This window comes from Micropterus salmoides, unplaced genomic scaffold, assembly GCF_014851395.1.
Source record: "Micropterus salmoides isolate LMB-PRFRI ecotype aquatic unplaced genomic scaffold, ASM1485139v1 Ms_hic_scaffold_13, whole genome shotgun sequence".
Taxonomy (NCBI): Eukaryota; Metazoa; Chordata; class Actinopteri; order Centrarchiformes; family Centrarchidae; genus Micropterus; species Micropterus salmoides.
This window is the reverse complement of record NW_024040374.1, coordinates 8902366-8928262: the sequence shown is the minus strand read 5'-3', so window position 1 is coordinate 8928262 and position 25897 is coordinate 8902366. Positions and strand designations below refer to the sequence as shown.

The 25897-nt window shown below is 38.9% G+C and overlaps 1 protein-coding gene and 1 long non-coding RNA gene across 5 annotated transcripts in view; one reads left to right on the top strand and one right to left on the bottom strand.

Annotated features, from left to right (window-relative positions):
- The window catches only part of pde4ba (phosphodiesterase 4B, cAMP-specific a), a 198296-nt gene that overhangs the window by 144054 nt on the left and 28345 nt on the right, over positions 1–25897 (top strand). The window lies entirely within an intron of this gene.
- Positions 14043–25227, bottom strand: LOC119900423. Of its 2 annotated transcripts, none has more exons than XR_005444052.1 (3): positions 25071–25227; positions 19793–19997; positions 14043–16976 (listed from the first exon to the last, which is right to left on the bottom strand). It is a non-coding gene; the product is annotated as an uncharacterized LOC119900423 (long non-coding RNA). The 2 variants fall into 2 exon arrangements; XR_005444053.1 differs by having other exon boundaries at positions 14043–14858.

Here is a 25897-nt window from a genome sequence, read left to right as displayed (position 1 = left end):
GAGTTGTTTAAACTTGTATCCCCCCCTATTTTCTATTTACATGATATTTTCATGTGCTTTGAGTTTTTATCATGTGTTTTTGTGCAGCTGCACAACCTATTACCCTTTGGGGACAAATAAAGTAATTGATTCATTGAAGTGAATGATCAATTTGGCAGAAGTGGCATAGCATAGGAAGCACCAAAATATGTCAGTGTGTGATATTCAGTTTTAGCTTTCAAACCAGAGTTTAAATAGGAAAAGTATGTATCGCATGAACAACAACAGAAATCACAAACAGGCTCTTTGTAACAATAGGGTTTAGTAACAACAGATTCTCCCAAATATCTAGAAGATATGGCTTGGAGAGGAATTTGTAATGACAACCATCTGGGAGATGAGTCTCATGTTTAGTTCGTACAGCGAATAATGGGGAAAGGTACTATTTAAAACAACCATCTATGTTGTATGTAAATTAGGTGCCTTCTCTAAAAATCGTCTGTTGTTCAAACAAGTCATGTTGCTCTTCATTCCTGTAGGGTGCCATTGTTTTGTCAGTATTGTATTTGTTGTTGGTTCTCTTTACCATTTCCTTAACATTTTGAAAAAACATTTAGAAAAATGGGTAGAGAAACTGTATCAAAGCTCTGGAATGCCACTAACTCAACAGGGTTGCTTGTGTTTTAATTGAACATGTGTGTTTAGGGCATGTTATGCAACCTGAACAACCTGTACCAGTGTATCAGGTCCCATAACCATATTTTATTCAGTGGTGATTGCAATTAAAAACCGTGGTAATCTTCTTAATTACTTGTTGCTAGCACCTTGTGTTGGTAAAGCACAGAGAACACACTGTAATGTTGTCTAAGATAGGTTATTCCCAGTGTTAGTATCATGCTTCATTTCTGACCAGTGCTCTTCTCACCACACAGTCACCTAGGTTTACCGGGTAGGAACACTTTTCTCACAGGATAAACATGGATGGCACAGATAATATAGATCAGATAAGGCTATGATTTACACATGATTTGTGCCGTAGGTCAGTCAATTAATATAACTATTATTATATTATGCAAGTACAGAATACAATCTAATTTTATAACTTTAAATAGATTTGTACATATAGCTTATTATATAATGTAACTTTTAACTTATATTGACTACAAATCACAGTTTTTAGACATGTGTCATTATACATGTTTCAGATTTTTTTACCTTTTTGGTCCTCAGATTTCGGTGTCTTTCAACACCAACACTCATTATTGAACCTTATAATGAAAACTGTAATGGAGTCTCATTGTTTTTACAGAACCGGTATCACGTCACAATCACAAACAGGTTAGTGAGGTCTCCTCACACATGTGCAGAATATTTCCACATAATAGAGATCCACTGACTCAAAGCAGCTGTTTTGTGTCATGGTGTCATAACAGAGCCAGGAAATATTATGTCCCCTATCTACGGCATTTAGCTGTGAGAATCTCACGAAGGTAAGACCTGACTTCCTGGTGAAGTCGACCTCTGTGATGAAATGCTGTCATACAGGAAAAAGGTGAGGCAAAGGGCTCTTGAACTCTCCTGACCTTAGTCACATATACGCACTGTGTGTGTGCGTATGTGTTTGGCTGAGGGAAGTGTGGAAGGTGTCAATGAGTTGGCTTTTTAAATCCCATTGTGCCTTTCCATTGTGAAGGTATTTTTTTATGAACGAGCAGGCCCCCATGACATTTTCCCAAAAAGAACCCCTACATGTTATTTCAAAGCTAGGAGCTGGTGTTTGGTTAACACTAAATAATATGTATGAGTTAACTGTATATGGTTTGAATATTTGGACAGTGTGGAACTGTTATGCAATAGGGTAAAGAAAACACTGCACATACATTTGCTGTATATGTACACACACTGTAGGCACAAGGCTAATGTGATAGACAGTATGGTCTTATCAACGGCTCTGTTTATGTCTTAGTCTGACCAGGACATTCTTACTGAATTAGCTTCTAAATTTGGTAATCAATGCTTTGGAAGTTCTTTGTCTGTACGAGAGGAGCATCATTGATTTAGAGTTACATTTGAGAAAATATATTGTGCATCCTACTGGTTTTTAGCTGTGCAAGCAGCAGGGCTCTACAGATGGCAATGTAGGTTTGTTGGTCTGTCCACCACCTTTGCCTATAATTAAATATCTATCTATCTATAACAATTGGATGGATTGCCACGAAATGTTTGACAAAAATTCATCATCCCAGAGGACAAATCCACCTTCTTTGGTGATCCCCTGACTTTTCTTCTAGCACCACCAAAGTTGGCATCTATCCTGTAAACTAGCACCTTGATGGATTAACACAGACATTCATGGTTCCCAGAAGATGGGTGTGATGGCCGGTTCTCAGTCATCCAGGTCATAGTTATCCAAAAATGTTAAAGTCAAGAAGTACTGTATAGTCAACCAAGTCAGTTGCCCTTGACTTTAACCTTTTTTGGATTCCCAAAAGATGAATCCCAGTGACTTTTATCCAAGGCAATCCTCCACTAATCAACTAATCTTGTGAGCTCTGGTTTTAGTGATCTTTAAAGAACCAGATCAGAAAATAAAACATAAACAGCTTAACTTTTCATGAGCTGCAAACCCAGTCTGATGAATCTTAAAACCTTTACCCTCAACTTTTAAGGTATAAGAATTTGTCATCCTCCATTGCCCTTTCTTAGTTGCATAACATCAACTAAAAATCCACAATTTCTGTTTGTTGTTCTGAGCTGAAGTTAAGAACAAGAAAAATAATCTTTCCTGCATAATTTCATCAAGTCACGGAAACACATATAAGATGTGTTTTATATAAGCTTCTCTCTGTGCCAGCAGGGCTTTACAGAGCAGAGCAAAGGGCAACAAATGAAGAGTACCTCATCAATCTCTTTATGAATGTTATTTAATACAGTTCTTATACAACCCTGCTCTCTCTGCAGCATACAGTGCGTGCAGGAATGCACTGTGGAGGTCACGGAGAGGAGGACAGGAGAGACAGAACAGGAGGAGAGATAAAAGGAGAAGATGAGGAGTGATGAGGTGAGAGGGCGGGAGAGATAAGGGTTGTCTTGTGAAGGGAGGAAGAATAAGCAAGAAGGTGCCAGAGAAGATATGATGCAGGGAAAACAGGAAAGAGAGCTGGAGATGAGAAGCTGGAGGATCTTAAACAAAAAACAAACTGAGAAATAACACAAATTCTCGCTATGATTCAGAGCTTGTTACTCCACACACGTGTTGTTAGTATTTACAGTGTGGCTCAAGTTTATGTTTAATTTGGCTGACATGCATGTAAATATCCAGCTAACCAGACAGACGAAGGATCAAATAAATAGGGCTGCAATAGACTTTTTAGCAATGAAACAACTAATGAAACCAAAGCTAGCTGCCAAAAGTTCCAACCACCATTTTGAAGATTGTTACCAATATGGATGGCCAACCAAATTCAAGACCAGATAAATAATGTGCTTGTTTCAGCCACGAACCTGAGTTTCTTCTAAACCTATGTTAACTAGGGCTGGGCACATTAACGCGTTATTATCGCATTAACGCATTAATTAATTAATGCTGACAATTAGGCCTATATTATTGCACGTTAACGCAGTTTTTATTTTATTATCATTAGTTTGAAAGTCCCTTGCTCACTGGCTCTGAATACACATACATACAAACCATGGGTCACAGGAGGGGCGGGATGTTGATCAGCCTGCGAATCCCCCACCCAAACAAGGAGTGGAGGGAGGCTTCTGCAGACTACGCTGTCATCTTTTTTCCATATTTTTCCACCCATGATCCGTTATCACGGCAGCAAGTGAGCCGCTTGCTTGTTAACAACCTGTTCCAGCTCCTCCCCTCTGGTAGGCACTACAGAGCACTGTACGCCAAAACCAACAGACACAGAAGCAGTTTCTTCCCACAAGCCATCACTCTGATGAACAGCTGATTTCTGACACTGTCAGGAACAATTCCTGTGCAATAACCCAGTAACTCTACCTCTAATCAGCCACCTGTTTACTGGCTACCACTTGTTATTTATTTATTCACCATTCTCTATTTCAGTGCTGTTCATACTATGTCATTGTATACACTGTATACCAATACACCTACCTCAGGTCATAAGGTCATAGGTCTTGTTTATTTTTTCCAGCATCCTTTGCACTATCACACTGTGTACATTTGTACATGTATGCATGTATGTGTATGTGTACCTGTATATCATATCCACCTTCTACATGTACATAATGAGAATAATAATTTACTCATACATCCTACAGCTTTGGTTTAATATTTGATTTGATTACATTAATGTTTAAGTTGAGATTTACAAGAAATATTTTATCACTACTGTGTAAAGGGAATACTGCTGGTAAAGTGTTTGCAAACCACGTTATTACACTTTTGTGTATATAACAGTACATTTAAATTAAAATTGCGCAATACACTACTTTAGAATTCATTATTAAATTTTACACGTAACAATGCAATTAATCGCAAGAAAATCATGCGATTAATCGTAATTAAAAATTTTAATCGTTGCCCATCAATAATGTTAATGCATCAATTTTTGTTTTATTTTTTTTATTTTTTGGCTAAAAAACACATAAGTAACAGTAACAGAGAACAACCTAGCATTTCAGACTGTATATGTTTTTCCTACTGAAGGTGTGTGCTTGCCAACATAAAGACTGACATAAATTGGAAGAATTTCTGAATTCAAAGAATTTTGATCTCTATGCTTTATTTTGGGGAAATACTGTTGATATGGAGGCAGATTAGCCCTAGAGATGTTAATGGTTTACTGTGAAATAAACCAAAGTAAACTGTTGACTGTTAATTAGTAGACACATACTATAAAATGTACAAATACAGAAAAAGATATAATTAAAAAACAAAACACATCAAAAACTGGCCTATCTGATTTTTTCTGCAGAAAGGGAAGCTCAGGTCTTACACAATTAAACATGGCAAATATAGGGGTTTTACAGAATGCAAATGTATTGACTAGCTTCTGCTACAACATGTACTATACTTAAATATTATAATTTTTATAAAAACTTAAATAAAAAAATAAAAAATAATAAGAGAGGGGTTCCCTGCTCACATGGTAGAGCGCATACCACGTATCAAGGCTGAGTTTGAGACCAGATGAGATGGTGCTGTGGCTTACATCTCGAGCCAGAAGTGCGTCTGACATGGTAACAGTTTGGTTGTGCTTCTGTTTCCTGAAAGAACAGCAAATATACATTTTACTAATCCCACTACATAAAACCACTGCATTAACCAAATCAATGGGTGATTGTTACACAGAGAGTCTTAGGTTTCAGTTAGTTAGTCAATTAGTACTACACTCTAATGATCCACTTCCCTGAGGGACTACATGCTGTCAGTGTATTTTGTTGTTGGTAAAAACAACCTCATTTGGCAATTATGACTATATGCTGCAGGAAATTTGAACATCCCTTCAGAGACTGCATTATTTAGCTATGCTTTTCTACATACTCTACACACACAGACACAGCCACACACACAGATGCTATGTGTATGCAAGCATTTATTTACCAGGATCTCATAATAGGTTGCCATGTGACACTCCCAGCTAAAGCCAGAGGCTTCAGTAGCAATAACTCCTTCACAGCGGTGCACCTGTCTGGGGCTTCTCACTGGCACAGCCCGCCGACTCCAAATAGAGACGAATATCTGCCAGTGTCACCAACACGTTCATCTCACTATGTCCATTGATTGATTTGTTGTTCAAGGGCAATGCATGTTAAAAACCAACTTTGGGTCAGCACTACCACTGCGTATAATCAGGGCCTGTGTTGAGTCTTCAAATGTAATGTAGATGCCTTAAACTTCAGCTTACTTAAACCTTATTTCCAAGAGAAAATATCTGACATTAGGTGTGTTGTTTATTTGTGAAATATGGCATTGCTGGAATTTGCTTCTATCACCCATCAGCCAAAAGTACCAGGATGGGAAAAATCACTGTGGAAGTTGGCCATGGAGCTGCCATCTGGAAGCTGTTTACCATATAAATGTTCTAGGAAAAGAGTGATGGGAATTTACTAATGCTTTCATTTGAACTCTGGAATCACGCGTCAGAAACAACATCTGCATTCCCTTTGGGTCAACCAACCATCTTTGGTTGGTGAGGTAATACTGGACCATGACCAGCCTTGTGGTCTTGATATGGCATTGGTTCAATAAGGGATATCATGGCAAGGCTAGCATGTCTAAATGTCACAGAGACTGTATCTGCCAACCTATCATTCTGTCTTTCGCCTCACACTTTGCTGTGCACGTACACAAAATGCCAACATGAGCAGTTGCCATGGCAGCGACTCCCTCTTTTTCCTCCAACCCTTGATCTATTCTGGTCAAAGCAATGCTCTACCTTTATAACCCCCCATCTCTCTTTCTCTTTCTTTCCTCACTTCTCTGTTTTCCCCACAGGTACAAGTATTAAGAAATACAGTCTTGCCCCTTTTTCAATCTATGCTGGTAGCAAATAGGTCTCAGTATTTCTGTCCGTGGGTGTTTTGTGTTACCTGCCTTCTTAACTACTTCCCGCTCCTGGCTACTTTAACGGCCTCAGTGGGGTTCCCAGAGCAGTCTAGCTACTGTGCAGACAGCCAGACGTAAAAGTACTGCAACCTCATCCTGGTCACATATGACAGATTTTAGGCCATAATGTGATTGAAGTCCATTAAATAGAGACAAAAACTGTCACTGTAGGTTTGAACCATTTCTAAACCCCACTCAAACTGCTTCAGGTACAGTATCTAGCCAGAGAGTCCTGTCACTGGGCAGGGTAAGGAGGTGAAACCTTGAATGGTGGTGATGAAGGTTTGGGTGTCTCTGACTGGAACTTTCTACACAGCTAACAGGAAAGGCTATTATGTCTGTAGAATAATTTTCCCCTCTGATTTACTGCAACTGCTCTCTGCAAGGTAAACAAGCAGAGTGTAGATGTGTGTATGTGTGCCAGGCCGTGTGTTTTGTTATTCCATGCCTGACTGGCTATGTGAAAGGTCTTCATGGTAGAGCCCTATGGAGACAGCATGTGTCTGATTGTGTGTGGGTGTTGACATCAGATAGAGATAAATTTTACTCCTTTTTCTTACCTGGCATCTCAGTGGGGTTTTGTGTTTTCTTTTCCACTTCCTGGTAGGAAATATGGAATAAAATACTTCCCAACATTACCATCAACAGTAGTGTGTTGCACAGCCTGTGGGCCTTGAGAAAATTGTGTGAGCTGTCCTATATACAGTAGATGACAAGTACATTTGTTTATTAGAAACTAAGATGACTGGATATTGGCACATTGCTTACATGTCCTGGCAGTAGTGGCACATCTCTAGCAGCAGGTAACGCCTGCTCTCTGACAAAAGCTTCAGCCTAGCTTTTGTATAACCATATTCAGTTTGCAGCCGCTGCTACTCATTTACTAATGATAGAGCAACCTTTTCTAATTATTGCACACTGGGGTTGGAATCATATTATTTTGGATATCCTCTGTTTTACCACTCTAGTTGACCCCATTCAATCCTGTGTGGATGATTTTAGTTTTTACCAGTGTAAGGGACTGTACAAAAATACCAGGGTGGGGCGGTGGGCTAAATCATATATTTAACTTTATAAAAAAGCAAAACCCTCCTCAGTGTTATTAATATTGTGTTTGAACCCTGCCCTTTACTTCAACATGACCCCACCCCCCAATATGTCAAAACACACAGTATTGAGTTGGTACAACTTGTTTCATTGTTTGTCAAGATCAGAGCATTTTTTAGGTACATCTTGCTAAAACTAATGCAGCCTAATACAACAGTTCTGTAATAAATTCTACCTACATGCTGGTTCTAATGTTCAGTTTTTGTTGAAACTCTTTTTAAAGATGCGTTTATAAAACTTTATGGTCATTTTGGAGGCTGTAGTTTGTGTTGATGTTGAGTTGTAATTGTGTTATACAGAGAGGTGTTTCTGTATGTAGCCTACCCACATTGATATAAATGGGTTGGACAAAACAATAGAATCACCTGTCCATATAACACAGTACAATCCAACAAGTTAATGTGATTTATATGAGTAGGGCAGGACAATGGCATGTTTATATGACATGCTTTTCACCCTAAACCTCCATTAGTGTAGTGCTGACACTCTATGACGTCCCGGTAGTGACTGAGAGGCAGGATGAGAACTTCTTACAGAGGACAGATTTGTGTCCAGAAATGCGTCAAACTTGGCTTGGCAGATGCATTCTGGATATGTTTGTGTGTGTGTGTGTGGGTGTGTGTGTGTGTGTGTGTGTGAGCAGATGTGTACAGATGACATAACAGAACTTGTGAATGTATGTAAAACAAGGGTATGTGCATTATCTGACTGTGTATAGACCAAGTGTGTATGTGTGTTTGATTATCACACAGACACCTTTCAGTCCATGGAAGGAAGTCCACATTGGGCAGGATTGTGACACTAATGAGGAAACAGGCCACTGGGACAACAGTGACTTTCTACCACACAAACAAACACAAACACACAAACACACACACACACACACACACACACACACACACACAGTTGTATAGACAAAGCCACTCCTCCAGGTGTTTAGACACCCCCTGCAGGCTCTTTTTCTACTACAGTTCATCCGTCTTTCTCTGGGGACAAATGAGTTGACAGGGAGACAAAGAGCAGACAGGGCCTGACCTGCGTCACAACTGACCTTGCTGCCTGATTTCACAGCATGAGTGCCAGTGTGCAATGAAACCAACCATATCTCACCCAGCTATTAGATTATTTTTGATTAAAATAACATTTTAAGGCTAGGAGTAAATGTGAATATTCTTAATGAATCATGAAATTCTTAATTATAGTGTGTCCGCATAATACCCAATGTCTATTTAATAACAATTTTAGATTTGCTTTATGACCAAATACCTAGCAAACTAATGACATTCCCATCAGCCTCAGCCATACTGTAAGTAAATTGCTAATTAGCTGATGTTAGCATGCTAATATGTTAAACAAAGATGGTAAACTTTATACCTGCTAAACTTTAGCATGTTAGAATTGTCACTGTGAGCATGTTAGCTACTGTTGATGCTTAAAGCACCAAGCATCACAGAGCTCGTAGTGTGGCTGCAGAGTCTTGTTAATGGGAAGTTTCAGTGTGTATGTATAATATGTTTTTACTTCCTTAAATTAACTGGCAGAGGTGTTTTTTCAGGGATCTCTCCCTTCAACAACTGTCTTGGTGAAATGTATTTAACTTAATTTTAGACCTACTGGGAAATTCAATGATGTAGTATTTTGGTTTCACTTCCCTTTTGCATAAAGCTACCTTTTTTAATGTTATGAGGTTTTGTTGTTGCTCTGATGTTTACATATTTTCTGGTTAATTAGTTGACTTTACATCCTTTTAAGGTGTAGATAGTCCAGTACAGAGGCTGCCCAGGGGGAGATCAGAACAGTTTCAGGGGAGGCTCAGTGAATGGAAGTATAAACATTAGTTATTACAGTAGTTATCAAAATTAGATCACATATAATAGCCTACGTGTGTGATTTGGTTGAAGAGAGTTCAGAGATAAAGTAATTTTGGTACTTTGTTTCCCACTTAGTCAGAAACTAATGCATGCCTTAGGACAGAAATTATGCCAAACAGCAATATGGTGCTATTTTGGCCTTTTCCTAAGCTTCATATAACTCCATTGTTAACAGAACAACATACATGGCAGGTAGGATTATAAACATTCAGATGATTGTGATGATAATACTCTATTGTCAGCTCAAGTCTGAAATTGTTCTTGCACAGCCGCTCTATTTGCAACATCACAGAAAAGACAAAAATTAAGGCAAGAAACAAAGAGACATTAACATTTGATCTGGGATTAAGATGAGACAACAGTGCAATTACAAGGAACGAGTAAACAGAACATAGTGTACTTGAGCAGTCAGGTTTCTCTCTTATGGCTTATTGTCAGTCAGACGTACAGTTCAAATCAGCACATAGAGTACAATACAAAATGCGCATGATGTTGACCTAGCACACACCAACTTGACTTTTTCATACCTGTGTAAACACTTCATAGCCACAGTTTAAACAGCTGAAGCGCTAAGTGGTGTATCTTGTGTTGGGTTACGCAAGGTGTAGTCCTGGTCACATGGAAACTGCTTTTGTACAGTGTACTGACATAGAGATCAATGTAGAGAGAAGACTCTGTTCTTGGCGATTATAGATAAGACTGTTTACCTTCAGTCTCTCACTCAGAGAAATACAGACCTCCAGTGTTTGCTATACACTGGAATGTGTATATTGTACCCATGAACCAATTCTTAATGTTTGGCATCTATCTATGTCTGTAGCACACTAATGCTTTTCTCAACAGAGCTCCACTAAGCTGCTTGCTATTGTCTGTCTCTTTTCTGTTTATGGTGTCCTGCGTGTGTGTGCACGTCACGATAGAGTGTCAGTACAAGGTGACATAATGGCATAATGAGACCTGATCAAACAAAAGTTTGTAGTTTTCATTTCTCCCTCCCTGATTGAAGGTGCAAAATCGCACCCATATGCACTTAAGAGCACATAAACTGAGAGGGTTAATTTGACAAATAAGATTATGGCCATGCTCTGGTTTGATCATGACCATGTTTTCCCTTTTTAATTCAGCATCAAACTTTTTTGTTGATTGTGTATTGATGACACTATCAGACTAGTACTAGTACTAAGATTTATTTTTAAAAGTATACGCCCGTTTGCATACAACACTGAGAAGTTACATTGGGAAAAAATAACAGCAGCAAAGAACAGCTATTAGTCGAGTGGTGAGATTGTTTCGCCAAAGAATGAACATTCAATGTCATCTTTAAAGCCAACACAGATAAGAGGAAGGTCGTGTGAAGCTACAGAACAGCTGCATGGACATGGTGGCGAGATTGTTTTGCCAGCAGCCACATGTCTTTTGAGAATCAATGACCCAGTTTCTCTGGAAAATCTATTATTCTGAATAAAAATTTTCAGTGGAACTATTTTCTTCTTCTGAAGTAGTTCCTAAGCAAACAGTTGACAGCATGTTCGGTGGAATATCCAAGGTAACCTGGACATAGTTTCTGGAAAGAAAGGTTTCCCTTGAACTATTTTAATGAAAATGTTGTCAGCACCACAAATGAAAATGTCATAATCTCAGATGGATACCTCAAAACCCGGCCAAGTTAAATGGCTTGCAGTCAATACAAGAAAGTGAGTTTGTGTTTTGGGTGAACCAACCTTTTAATTTGTAAGCGGCATGTAATCATATATTTTCAGTGTATAATTTCTTAAGTATGGCAGCAAAACAAAAACAAAAATGACATGATTTCACTGTCTGTTGAACAATGCATCTCATTTAGGAAGGGGACAATATCAAGCTCATTATCAGAACCCTGCTGTTTCAGAAGTGCTTGACATCGAGTCATGTGTTATCCTCTTCAGCCCTCCACTGACTGCATCCTTGCTATAATGTGTGTGTTTTGTGTGGTCCCCTCACAGATTAGCGTTTTGATTCAGGACAAAGATCCACTCATAGAACTGTCCTGAGATAACTCTTCTGAGTACTGTGGCACAGTGCTGAGGACACAGAGCAGGACTAATGGGACTGCAGCAGATTGGACGCCACTTTGTGTAGCGTACGGTGAACAGTCCATTTTTTGGCTCTGGAATGCCTCTATTACTTGTTGGTCCACAGCCTTCCCTGCACATTATTTACATTAACCGCAGCCAACCACTTAGGGAAATCCGGACAATTCTATAATCCATGCTTCATATCATCCATGTTTGAGCTAAGCTTAGAGGCTGCTTCTGTTTTATGTGTGAGTAAATCAAAAATGACTTCTGCTGAAACATCTGCTGAAAATGGCTTTTCAGCAGATGTTTGGAACACAGTAACATATGCCAAAAAACTGGAAAATATCAACAAATTTAACATATTCACTGCTCTCCATTTATAACAGAGATTCATTTTAGACTTAAGACTTATAATGATTAAGGTCAAGAAAATTTAGGATGACGTCAGTTGTATTGATATTTTTTGGGGGGGGGGGGGGGGGGGGGGGGGGGGGGTTCTGAGTTTTCTTTAGTATTTAAAGATTTGGAAGGTCAAAAGGATACTTAATTCTACCCACCACTTCACCTTGAGATTAGTGCATGAAGCTGTCATGCCAAACTGGGATGTGGTACACGCCCAGACAGTACGACCCACTGACATACGTCATTTGTATTATCACTAACTCAAGATTTCCATTAAACAGAATTGAAATGAAATGTTTGTCATGACATCCTCTTCTTCTTTGTCGGGATAGTCAGACCACATTCATTTATCCCTAAACCCTCTTTCTGTCATGATTCAATACTACCTCATTTTGGGAAGGCCAGAGCTGCAGCATGGTAGATTTACTCTTGATTAATTGTTTAGGTGTGAACATTTATTCCTCAGAGGAGCCATCTACTTTGCCCCACAAGGAGCTCTAGATGAAGTATTTTCCACAGTTACTAAACATTGGTATCGGGGAACCCCGATTGTTTAAAAAAACAAAACAAAAATGCTTGTCATTTCTATAAATGCCAAAAACGACCTATATTTATCTGACATGCATTTAATGTGTAAATTATGCAAAGGCAGAAGTACTCTAGTGTGAGAGGGGGTTGTTGTTGATGGTAAAGCCTGGGACTTTGACAAAAGAGACCACTGTTGGCATCCTATTTCCTACCAATAACCAACATTGTTTTTTTTACCATGACCACAATAATTTCCTAAACTCAACCAAGTACTTTTTGTAGTTAAGCCTAATCAAATATTAACTGTAGCAGTGGTCGATCTGACAGTTTTAACAGTTTTAAGCCACTGTCAGTCATTTTTAATGGTTTTGGGAGGCACCATTTACTGTTGTGTAGTTTAGAGGACTTGCTGTTTGTCACAGATGTCCTGACTAGTAAAAGTTATACCCAGTGGACTGAGGCACATGCCTAAGAAAGAAAAAGAGATGACGAGACAGTTGGTTTCTTTCCCTTAATTTCCATCCATTGTAATCCTTTCAGGCAGCCACACTGCCCATGCAAACATTATTAACATCAAATCCTCTATGTGTCACACATAGATAAATACCCGGGAAACATGGACAGAGTTCTGAAGAAGAGCGGGAACCACTGCCCAGTATTAAACCACAAAAGCCATCAAACTGACCTCTCTCTCTCTACTTTGACTAGTCCCTGCCAATAACACTGACTCGCTACTTTGAAATGTAATGTGTATACAAGCCTGGCTACTGTGACAAATGCACGTCCCTCTGGATGTTCACATCCACAAGTGTGTGTGTGTGTGTGTGTGTGTGTGTGTGTGTGTGTGTGTGTGTGTGTGTGTGTGTGTGTGTGTGTGTGTATACTGAATCCTTGTTTGCCTAAACGCTACCTTGCATCATCCATTAAAGCTGGGAGTCTACCTGTGTCTGTAAGGGAGAGCCTTCAGTGTGTGTGTGTGTGTGTGTGTGTGTGTGTGTGTGTGTGTGTGTGTGTGTGTGTGTACCCTGTGTGATAGATGTGGGTAGCTGTATGTTTGCTCTCACAGAGGAGGTGAGGAATATCACGGCCCTCTTCCAAACCGCCTGCTCTCCCGCTCTGCTCAGATCTGTTTATATGATCTGACTCTTGGAGACAAGGTGACGTCATCAATAATATTTTCTACCGGTCCTTCTGTATCATACAGGTTACAGTAAGCATTTGTCTGTGAATGCGTAACAGTGTAAGCTCACCGCAATATCAGTCCTCTTACTCACAACATAGCCCATATCACCAGTCTGTCAGTAGAGATTTTCAAAAGCTTGTTTTTACTTGTTGTGGAGACCAGGCTGTAGGGAAACTAAGGGGTTCTGTTCCACATGAAAAACACTTGGGCTGAGGGGGGTTCTGGTCACGGCTCTAGACTTTGTCAGCTTGACTCGTTCACATATGCTGTTAATTGCATCCCACTGTCTGTGTCTGCTTTTCCCTCTCTTGTGTACATGAAGACACAGAAACTTGTTTTCAGACTTTTTAATTATGGCCAGAAGTCAGTGCATTAACCAAAGGTGAAGACAGTGCAGAGAATCATCTGACTGTAAATTATTAAAGATCTTTATGAAAGATTGCATCTGCTGATCAGGTGTTTTGCATTGTACCAGAACATCTGTGATATCCATTGAAGGTGTGTTGATACTCACAGGATTTGTGTGAAGGAAATTTAGTTTTTAAGGGAGTCAGCTAAAGTCAACTAAATGAATTAAAATGTTTTGCCCCTGTTAGAGGTGAGGATGTTGATATCAAGATACACCCAGGATGTTTGAGAACCTACATTAAAGGCTTTCAGTAGATAGACACACAGTCTACAGACAAAAAGTGATACTAGGGATAACAGGATCACCAGTAGATTGCCTCCACATTATTGGATGCCATGAAATTCAATACAGATATTCATTGTCAACCACTAACTTTGCCCATCTACGCACAAGGCATAGCAAATTTCCAGACACAATGGAATGGCACTCCTAGAAAGAAAGTCTCAGACCTGTTTGGCAGATGTAAAATGTATATTCTAATTTAAGTAAAATAATTTCCATATGTTTCATTTCAGGACAATTTGTTTGAGTTAACATGCATCTCATTTATTAATTACAAACAAAGTAATTAACATTTATTATAATTTCTTTATTTTCTGTTATTCTGACAGCTCAGCCCTGATATACACCTGAAAGAGTTACACAACTGCCTTCAAAATGATGCACTCTTCTGTCCTTTGCTCCTTTCCAGGAATTTTTTTTGTCTTTTCTTTGTAGTTGGTGATTGATGAGTTGGCGGCTGCTCAGACCCTCAGAGAGAGATAGAGATGTGGAGAGGGAGAGAAAGGTAGGGAGGGATGTGTAAGTCTATTTCAACACTGGAAATGTGTTGCATAAGAGCTTAGCTCATTACTACATTGTAATGGAAAGACACGCTTAAACAGTATGTCAATGCCACTCCTTTACTCTCTTTGTCCTTTGGACCTCTCTGTTATTCTTGCTCTTATTGGTGCTGTTATTGCATTGATTTTGATATTTGCATATGATTATTTGTTGTCACTAAGCTGAAGGTGAATAAGCATAAGATATGTGACCAAATTGGAGAGTGCGAGTGTAACAGAAAAGACTGAGTAAGGAGGTAGTTGGGGTGGATGGAGGGCCAGAAACCGGACTTTCAACCAGGTGACTGGTGTTCGTTTCCCTTGTTAAACAAAAAGTCAAAATTAATTAGCATGCAACGTTGCTTAACTTGCGTGTTAACTGATGTATGTAGTTATTGTAACCCAAACCATGATTTTTTCCTAGACCTAACCAAGCACATTTGGTGTCTAAACCTAACCAATTTACAAATTTTCTCTACTTTTCACAACTTTAACAATGTGCTGTTTCAAAATGGCGATGTTTCGCAGCGTTAACATTTTATTTTGAAAGTCTAACCAGACATTGCATATTTATTGTTGCTAATTTCACTGGATGTTGCATAATTATTGTTGTAAAGTGTTGCTAACTTGAACGCAGAGCCTTAAATGTCGAAAAATGACGCTAAAGGAGTACAAAGGGCATTAAAAGCAACACCAGTGGTCTTGACCAAGTGTGGCAAGTTGGGAGTGAGAATGTGTTGCTTATGTTTAATTGCCATACATTTAAACTATATAAATATGTGCCTATGTCTCCTTGTGCATTTATGCCATGACATAACTTGATGTTAAATGAGCTTGACATCTGGATTGGGTTACACCAGCTTTTCGTAAATCCATCACTAATTTTGTGTGTTAGGCCTTTCATAAGTTATACTTCTAGCTAGTTTCATTTAGTGATTTTCTTAGTCTGGTTGCACGAATAAAAGTTAAGCAATGTCTTAGTTAAGACTTTAGTAAAGTGTAAAAAGGAAATATCTTTTGCATGATCCAATCAAAAGCAATTAACAATGTTAAAATAAAATTGCTGTAGCATTGCTTGGAACTTACAAAAACACAATACAAAAAATATATTAAACTTAATCACCTTTTGTTTCATGCATATCTGCACACAAGATATAATTCAGAGTTAGTGACTTTTATGAAGTTTAGAATGACAGGGAAATATCAGATTATGCAACATTTGGTTATTTACTATAACACTTGGTAATTGTTTTCTAATGTTTGTAAGTTAATTAAGATCTGGGAACATGTAACATCACAAGAAACATGAGCAGTCAGACAATAGGTTTTAAACAACCCACTGAGTGAGTCAAACTTATTTTGAAAACAAAGACTGAATTGTAAAATGATGACCTAAATTGACCATATTGAACATATTACAAACATCCATCACAGTTTATAGACCAGCTTCTTGGCTCAAATTTCACCTAGCGTACTTTTTTTGTACGCAATTTTGTACAGTGAGGGATTATTACTGACATTACTAGTGTGCTTATGTTCAGTTTTACCTCAGAAAGGTTTTTTAGATAAACCGAATAAGCTGTTGGCTTGTTTACAACCTTTTTCCTGTTTTCTGTCCGCTTATGTTTGTTGCCTTGTTGTCATGGGCTTTCTTATATCTATGTCATGATGTTAGAAGATCTTACAAATTACTTTGGTGAGTACAATGTCATAACCAACTTTTAATACGCTGAAAATGTCCATAAAAACACACATTCTCTCCACACGTGGGCCTATGTTGGGCATGTTGTTGCAAAAAGGATTTTGTCTGCATATGTGTCAACAGCCGTGTCGTCTCAAATAAGATATAGAAAGGTGCCAGCTGATTGCCATGCCTTGTGCAGCATTAGGTCACATGTCTCCCTGCCCTCAAATTCTCGAGTGTCAGTCAGGTGTCCTATGAGGGTTAAAGAGGGTTGGTGGTTTCCATACAGAATGACTGACATCTTGAGGGTTTCAGAATAGCTGGCATAGCCATCCAATTTTCTCGGGTCTCACTGTATAACAAGAAGGAATATATTTCCAAAAAGTTACCATCACAAGTAATCTCTTGGTGTTACTCTATCTACAAAGACCTTTCACAGGCATAACCTTCTGTTGTGGTAGTGTTGAGTTTGTGTTTTAATTGAAAGAAATCCCAATTTTAAAACATGGCCAGAAATGATCGGCCTGATCCCAGTGTCATAAAGAAGCTGCAGTGCCAAGAATTTAACCCTACTCTAAGCTCTCTATACCCGTTGGCACAGACTCCCAGCCAGAGCTAAGTTTTAGGAAAAGACCCACTTACTTGTGTGGAGGTGTGTGTGTGTGTGTGTGTGTGTGTGTGTGTGTGTGTGTGTGTGTGTGTGTGTGTGTGTGTGTGTGTGTGTGTGTGTGTATCCTTGTATATGTCAAGGCTTGAAGAAAACGCTGATTTAGTCATTACAATGTTATTTCCACTTTAAATGTGATTCTGCTTATTGATTTGGATCACTTCTCTACTAAGACAGAGTGAAACATAAATAATCATTCCAAATCAGATTAAATCAGATCATTCTTTTGGTCAATAGAGCTCACTTGAAATGAGATAACATTGTTTCCCAAAATTGTCTTGGCCCTGAAATGGCAGGTCTGTTGTATTTTCTTTGTAAACAAACATTCCGACAGTATCCCTGTGTCCTCTCAGTGCGATTGGTTGACTAAGCTCAAGGCCAACAAGAACCGTAAAGAGCAAAAATGTCAGTTCAGGTCAAGACTTTTATGAAAACCAGATCATCGATGATTAAAATCACCTTCCTGCCTTTGTATCTGCCAAGCAAGCCAACAAATAAGCTTCATGTCAGAGGAAAACTGCTGCAATCGTACACTACATGAAAAAAAAAATGCGTAATAGAGAACTTTTAGATTATTAAAGTAATATTATAGATGTAATAGATGTATCATGATCTTAATGGTGTCTTTGTGATTTTGGGTAGTTGAGCTGATTTGTCCTTTTTGTTGTTAGTTTATTAGAAATGCTTTATCGTGTTTGATGCAATAGCTACTACCTTGCCAAATGACCAACGAAACCTTTTTTGGTACTGTTAAATTTTTCTCACTCATAAAACAAATTTTGCACAATATGATTTCAACAATTAATTTGAAATAGTTGCCCATTCATTTAATGTCCACTAATTAATAATTCAGCACAAAGAGTGGTCTATCTGCAGTCATCCTCAGCTCCATACAAGGAGGTCATCCTCACTTATCCCACAATGTAAGTCATGATGTTGTTCAAACTCAGGAAAACCATCCTTTGACATCCGCTATCAAGAGCAAACAGTGTGAGTTAAGAGTTTTCAAGGGGCCCCAAATTGCCCAATTTTGCCTCAGAATAGCCATACATTTTTTATCACATATGTTACGTACATACGTTCGTTAGTTTTGTTAGTTAGTAAATATTGACCCTGTGTTTCTCAGAAAAGGAACTACATTTGTTTTTGTCCTACCAAATATGTGTGTGGCTGCAGTGGTATACATTATTTTCTCGATTACCTGATTAATCGTATTAATAATACTTTACTACTACTCTACAAAATTAAGTCTCACAACTATCACAAACCACTGTTGTCCAACCAACAGTCCAAAACACAAAAAAATTAATAAATTCAATGTCAAAAAAGAGAAAACTTAAACAGTTAATCAGTTATCAAAGTAGTTGCTGGTTAATTACTTTTCAGTTACTATTAGATTAATCAACTAATGTGTTAATGTGTTATTTTAAGCAAATCTGAAAAAAAAAATTTAGACTATTGTGCCACCAACACACACAACACAACACTTAACACAAAAGCAGTCTCACTTCCCTCTTTCAGTAAAAGAGAATAGCTCTTTATAGAAAGTGGATTAATTGATGTCATTTTGGTGTTCTTCCTTTTTCGTCAATAAAAACTATAAGAACACTTCTTGCTAATGGAACTTCTTTTCCCTCAAATCAGGTAAATTTGATTGTCCTGGATGCTGTTACTTGGGTCTGCACCCATTTAATATTTCACTCTCTGTAAGTAAATATACAACGAATTTCCAAAGACTTGTCAATCTGTCACTTTGCCTTTATGACAACTAGGCCAACAAATGAATACCATGTGTTTTTTTTGCTCTTTCAGCCTGACACGACTCCACTCCAGTTGTTGTTTATGTTATTTTGTTTTACTGGAGTCAAATTCCATGTCGGGTTTTAGCTGTGGCCTGCCACAGAGAGAGCAGGTTCAGAAAGCTGGAAGCATGCACTCTGCAAGTATTTGAATTATGCCATTGACGTCAGCACAGTCATAAAGTAGACGGCTGCCCTTCCCCTGAAGTATTCCCTTGCCAGCAGGCTTGTTCAGCTCAACGCAGATGGATTCAAACACTCTGTGTTTCACAGACTGGCTCTTTTGTTTGGGTATATGAGAAGCCCCCCCCCCCCCCCCCCCAAAAATACCCCACTTTAACTTAAATCCTCTGGATTATTATCAACAAAGAAACACAACATTCAAATCATGGTTTGGTTATCGTTACTGTGTGGTAATGCTGATTTTTTTTGGCAGATGTAGGATCCAGATACCTCTGGGTTTTTTTAAACCACTGTTAGGCCATGAATGCCATATGCCTATTTAGTTGTTACTTGAGGGAACTCATATTTAATCTTGATTCAATCAGGAAGTTTCATTTAGCCAATATGGACAAACACAATCAATCATGCTTTGCATGCTCACCAGTGCCAATAGTCTTTATTGGCTCAATTTGATTGTGTTATGTGGTCTGGGATACACACACACACATGTACACAGAAATACTGACATAGCATGCTTACCCATCAGAAGGAGGCATGCTGTTAGAGGTCATTTGAGGTTTGTCTCAGCTGGTCTTCATATGTTACTGGAGAGACACTGATCCTTCGTTGCACGCAAACCCCTTCGTCATAGAACCCCTCTGGTGCCTTTCCTCACTCCGCTCATCAAGTCTGCTTTGTCCCGACCTCGACCAGCCAGGCTTGGCTCAGTTTCCAGGCCTGCACACTAAATTCAGTCAAAATAATGTTAATAAGACAGTCATGTTTTTCTTGACAACGGTTCAACAACAGCTGGAAAAGTGTTGAGACCAAAATGATTTCTCATGATTGCTTGGCCTCGATGAAAATGTTATTCAGATATCAAAGCCAAGAAACAGAAGAAGCATGACACATGAACTGAGCCCGTCTAGTTGCATATCAGCCCACTGAGGTTGTTTACTTCCTCATTACTGGAAATAAAACCTGTAAAAGTGATCTGAGCCCTCGTTTAGAAGGATCATATAAGCTACTGCATCCATTTTTTCAACATGTAAAATAACTGATCACACCTCTAGAAAAAGTTGGGTAGGATAACTAACTACCTGATTTGTCTCATTTATACCTATAACGGGGTCATTCAAATTTAATAAAGGCCAGTTTTATACTCTAATTATATTTCTTTCACATTATACAAAAGGATGACATCTCTCAATCCATAAGGGACTCCTGGTTTACATCTTCTTGGACAAAACTGTGTGTCTGAGGTGCTGATCCTCGTCTCCCCTGCTTTTTGACCTTTCTTGTGACATGTGTAGGACATTAGAGTAAAGCACTGTTTCTCATTGTACCATATGAGGTAACATATTCCATCTAGTCATCCAATACTCAAAACAGCTAAAATTACATATCTCCAGCTGACTTTCTGTTGTAAGCTAAGACCTCATCTTCTGAAGGAGCATATCAAGTCATCTCATCACTACAGAATCATATCCCATTTATTCCCTTTAAATATCCCGTACCCCTTTCTCTCTCCTCCAGCTGCATGCTGGCCCATTCTGAATATGCTAAAGTTTTCCTGATGATTTTAGAAATCTGTGCTCACCTCTGACATCAGATCTCCCCCCACACAACAGTAAATTTCTATAATCGCAACTCTGGACTCTCTTTGAAACCCAAAAGAAAAAAAGCAGCATCAACAGCAACAGAAGTTTGGCTAACTGGGTTCATGGCTCCTCTGATCCATGCTAATCAACCCGAGGGGCAAATGCCAGTCAGCGTGACAATGAGGCCCATTCAATGTGGGAGTTCACCTGAGGTAACACAGACAAAGCCTGGTCTGTGGCTGTGTTTTGTGTATGTGTTTGTGCATGTACACATGTTTGAGCGCATAGAAGCTGAAAGACGCTGTGGTGAGAAGGAGCGAAAGGGGGAAAAAGAACATGTGAGAGTTTATGAGGAGCAGGAGTCAAAACAGATTGAGAGAGTGAGAGAGAGTGCAGCTCAAGGACAGGACGGTGTTATACTCAATGGTCGTCAGAGCAGAGTTGCTGAAAGGACAGACAAACAGTCTCTTTGACGTCTGTCTGTTTTATCAGGGAGAGTGAGAGAGTTGACTAGAAACCAAACATTGAAGATTATTACACCAGAACATGACGTCCAGTCAGATAGCAGTGAATACTCTATTTAAGACTGAGGCAGACACCTTGTACTTCAGTGAACCTTCAAGCTCTGTGATGTCAGACTGTCTCTCTCACATTATGCTCCTCAAGTTCACCTCCCACATGTGTAAACCACTCCCTGTGTGTGAATAAATAGTATGTGTGCAAGAAGTATCCACAGTCCAATGTGAAAGGCATGACTTTTGGATAAGTCCACCCCCCCAGCCATTTCAAACGGGATAAGCTGATCGTAGTTCAAATTTGACACAATAGCCCTCTGTGTGGCTCAGTTGGAACTGAAGCCCAATTTAGCGTGGATTGATATCAGGAATACCCATTGTGCATATCAGTGATTTTAATCATTACAGATTACATTTTAACCATTGTCGGCCCTTTGTGCTCATTTAATTAGTCGGTGGACACTAAGTTAACCTGCAACCGTTTTGGTAATCATTGTATTGTTCAGATCATATTGTTCACGGAAAAATGCCAATAATTCATTGGTTCTACTTTTGCAATTTTCTGTGTTTTTTATGTAAACTGAATATCTTTGGGTTTTGGACTGTAGGTTGGACAAAACCTCACCTTCGGCTTTACTAAATGTCTGTCTTGATGGGACTTAAATCAGAAGAAGCCCAACCAGTATGCCAAAACACAATTGGGACTCAAATTAATACCGTGAGAGAACAATCACACCATATACACTCCAGGCAGGATTAAAATCACTGATGAGCACATAGGTAATCCTTTTCGAATGGGGCTTAAGGGTCACATTTAAACTTTTTGTGGGCTCACATCCTCATGAACTCCTGTAATATCTCACCAAGAACACATCTCTCACAACCCGAGAACTTTCTGTTTTCTTACTCCACCTGGATGTAGACAGTTTGATTGACATGGCAGAACCTTTTTCACTGTTATTACAAGGATTTTGCAATCGATCTGGTCTCACTGTCCACCCTTTGGGAATTCTTGAGTGCTGCCTGGATTTATAGCTTTCTGTGTTGTTTTCCACAGAGTTCTATAGTACAACAGGAATGTGTATGTTATAGGTGGGACTGTGAAAACTGTGTATAAGGAGAGTGGGGGAAAAGACCAAGCAATTACCATATCGGGGTCTAACAGACACAGAAGCACACACATGCATGGCATTGTCACATGTGACCCATTCAGATTTTCTTTTTGTTGGATGTTTTGTGGTCAGAAATTAAGAGAGAGAACCAAAATTCAGTCTGGAAGTCATGAATGTGAATCTGCTTGATTGTTATTGTAGCCTAGCAAAAATTCCTTCATAAAAAAGCAATTTTTGACTTAAATTCTTCTCCATTTTACAATCTCATTTTAAAATGTATTTAACCTTAATTTACATTAATTTACATTTTGGGAAAATACATTTATTCACGTCTCTTGTTAGATGAACATTGATACCGCTCAAAGATTTTTCCAAAGCCTACTAATTAAACAACATGTTAATCTGTACACAAACAGAAATGTTAAGTTGTCTTCTTTTTGTGTATGGATTAAACAAATACATGTTAATTAGTGAACTTTATAGGTGCTGGTACTGTAAGCTAGCTTTTCCACTCGCTAAGCTAAGCGAAACTAAGCAACACTTAGTTCTAGTTCATACTTAATGCACAGACATAAGAGTGAATGGGCGTGTTTCCCAAAATGTCAAACAGATTCCCTTAACCAGATAAGTCCTTATAGAGAACAGGCCAAGATGGCATTATAAATTTTTTTTAAACAAAACAACAGAAACTTACCACAGAAAAAGGTCAAAAAAAGAACAGAATAGAGACAAATGTTATTTACTGTAGAAGTCCTGCTTTCATTTATTTTTCTTTCAAATATATAAAGGTGAAGCCGGGACACAAAAGAGACAAATATGACTACATGTACTTATAGCAGTCGTGCTTTAGCCTAATCATCACATTACAACACATCAGAATTTGTAATCAGTGTCCAAAATGTGTCACTGTGCTGCAGGGTCACCACATGAAAAAGGCACCAGTATGCATCCCAGAGTGATAACTACACCCATTAAGTGTCCATTGAAGCTTTGCTGCAAATTCAGTGGTGAGGCATGTGCAAATCCTCCATTGCAACAGAATGTCCAGTCATTATTTCTCTCCCTTCTGTTTATAATTCACAACCACAGTGTAACAAAATCCTGATACTATCTATTGAAACATTATTTGTATTCCGACTCCCTGTAAATCAGATAAATGAACTCTAATGAAACATAGACTCATGATGTAATTTTGCCACTTCTCAGAACCCAGCTCAGTGCTTCAATCATCAAATGTTTCAGGGCCACATAACATGCTAAAACCACAATCTCCCCCACCACCCTGCTTTCCTCTTTTCACAATACTTGTCAATGATGGATTTTGCAATGCTGCACATGTTAAGTCATAGTCCAGCAGAGTAGTGCTACACCAGCTCTCTGCCTCACCATACCATCTCTGGTACATCTCTTAACAGCCCCCACCCCCTCCTCTCCCGAAAGGGTTTCAGATCAACTGGTTCTCTGTTTCTTGTAAAGTGAGAGATGCCACTAAAGAATGGCCCCCCCTCCCTCTGTCTCTCTCATTCAGGAACCTGGCACTGCTGCCAATGGACCTACGAAACAAAGTTTAGTTTCTCTTTCTGCATGTTGATATGTTTACACCGATTCACTGCAAATGTGTCACCCTTCAAAACCTAGATGATTACGTGATGAATTCTTGGTCAATAAACTAAAAGCAGGAATTAGTATGAGTTTGTTCCTTGCTGACCTGTTATCCAGTGTGTTTATCAATGAGTGTGTGTGTTTGTGCATGGGTCAGTGCCTGTAGGTAATCTCTGTTGATGATTTAACCTCCACAGCGTCATATAGATTTTGGCTGCTGATAATGTGCGGCATCTAGCATCACATCACCGGCAGGAAACTGACTGTATCCCCATGAGAGGATGACAGATGCAGCGCTCTCTCTCTCTCTCTCACTCACTCTCACACAATGCGTACTACATATACAGCATATGGCATATGTTGCTATAAGATTATTTAAGGACAAGAGTCCCCAGGGGATGTCAGACCAGAGGAGTTGAAGCTGTGTGTGTGTGTGTGTGTGTGTGTGTGTGTGTGTGTACCTGTAGAAGAAGTCTCTCATAAAGCTCTATGGCCAGAAATTTACAGATTTTTGAGAGACAAACCACCATTAAAATCTGGCCATTTAAAAAAAGCCATTAAGCATATTAGGGGGAATATATTGAATAAAACAAAAAATATTCCCTGAAAGAAAACAAATATTGAAGGATTTTGAAATATTTAGTAATGAACCATTCCACACAATAGCTATTCTTACTGGGAATTAACAACTGAAGTACGTAACTAACACAAAAAATATGTGCTACCTAGGCAATCACAAGAAAAACACTCAGTGAATCATGGAAGAAAACAATAAGAGGAACAGCTGTAGAAAACTGCTATTTGCTTCTTGCTTTGGATTTCATTATGTGTGTGTATTGTAGATTATTCCTGTTTTTTTTGTCCAACCCTGTCTCGTCTTACTCCTGTATATTAAGCTATATTCATAGAAAATACCCATACATTTAAAAAATGTTATTACAGAAGGTTTTCAGGTGACAAGTTTGCGTAGACAGTATGTTTGTTTTACCTCTTGTTGATCATGCTGGTTCTGTTGACTTTGTGTAGGAAATTCTGGATCTTACCGAACTGAATAAAACTGAACATTGAATCTAGAGAGAGAGAGAGAGCAAAGATCCTATTTCTCCTAACCCTCCCTGCCTCTGCAGCCTATTGGCCCTGCCTCCCTTGGCTGGAAAGTACACATTTGTATGTTTGTGTGAGTGCAGTAATGTGACATTTAAGTTGTTGTGTATATACAGTACACAGGTGTGTAGGGGTGTGTGTGTGTGTGTGTGTGTTTTTGACTGGATTGTACATGTGTATCTGTGTGTTTTCCTGTCTGCCCCTGTGGGACAGACACTGTAGGTCTGAGCGCTGATCAGAAAGGTCCTTCTGTCGGGGTGGAGGCGGTGGAAATCCCCTATTACATAGTGGTGTTAGTGTTAGAGTGTGTGTGTGTGTGTGTGTGTGTGTGTGTGTGTGTGTGTGTGTGTGTGTGTGTGTGTGTGTGTTAATAGACATTTGGCTTTTGAATGCTGTTTCCCCTGGTCCATCTGAGGCCACGAGAGTGCACAGAGTAGACTGCTGTAACTAAAGTAATTGCTGGCATATAGCTAACATGCATGCATCTTCTAAAACAAGTGAGAATTGGCATGTATTTGTTGTAACAATTTGGGAATTAGTATCCATCATACCTAAATACATATTTTCTTTTGTATGTATGAATGTATACTGTAATTCAGTTACAAGTAAAGGTTAACATATTCATGTCTTGCATTCATTTCAGTTGACTCTGATTTGTCTTTTAGCTGCAGAATTAAAACAGTGACTTGGTTTACTTGATGGTCATTTACA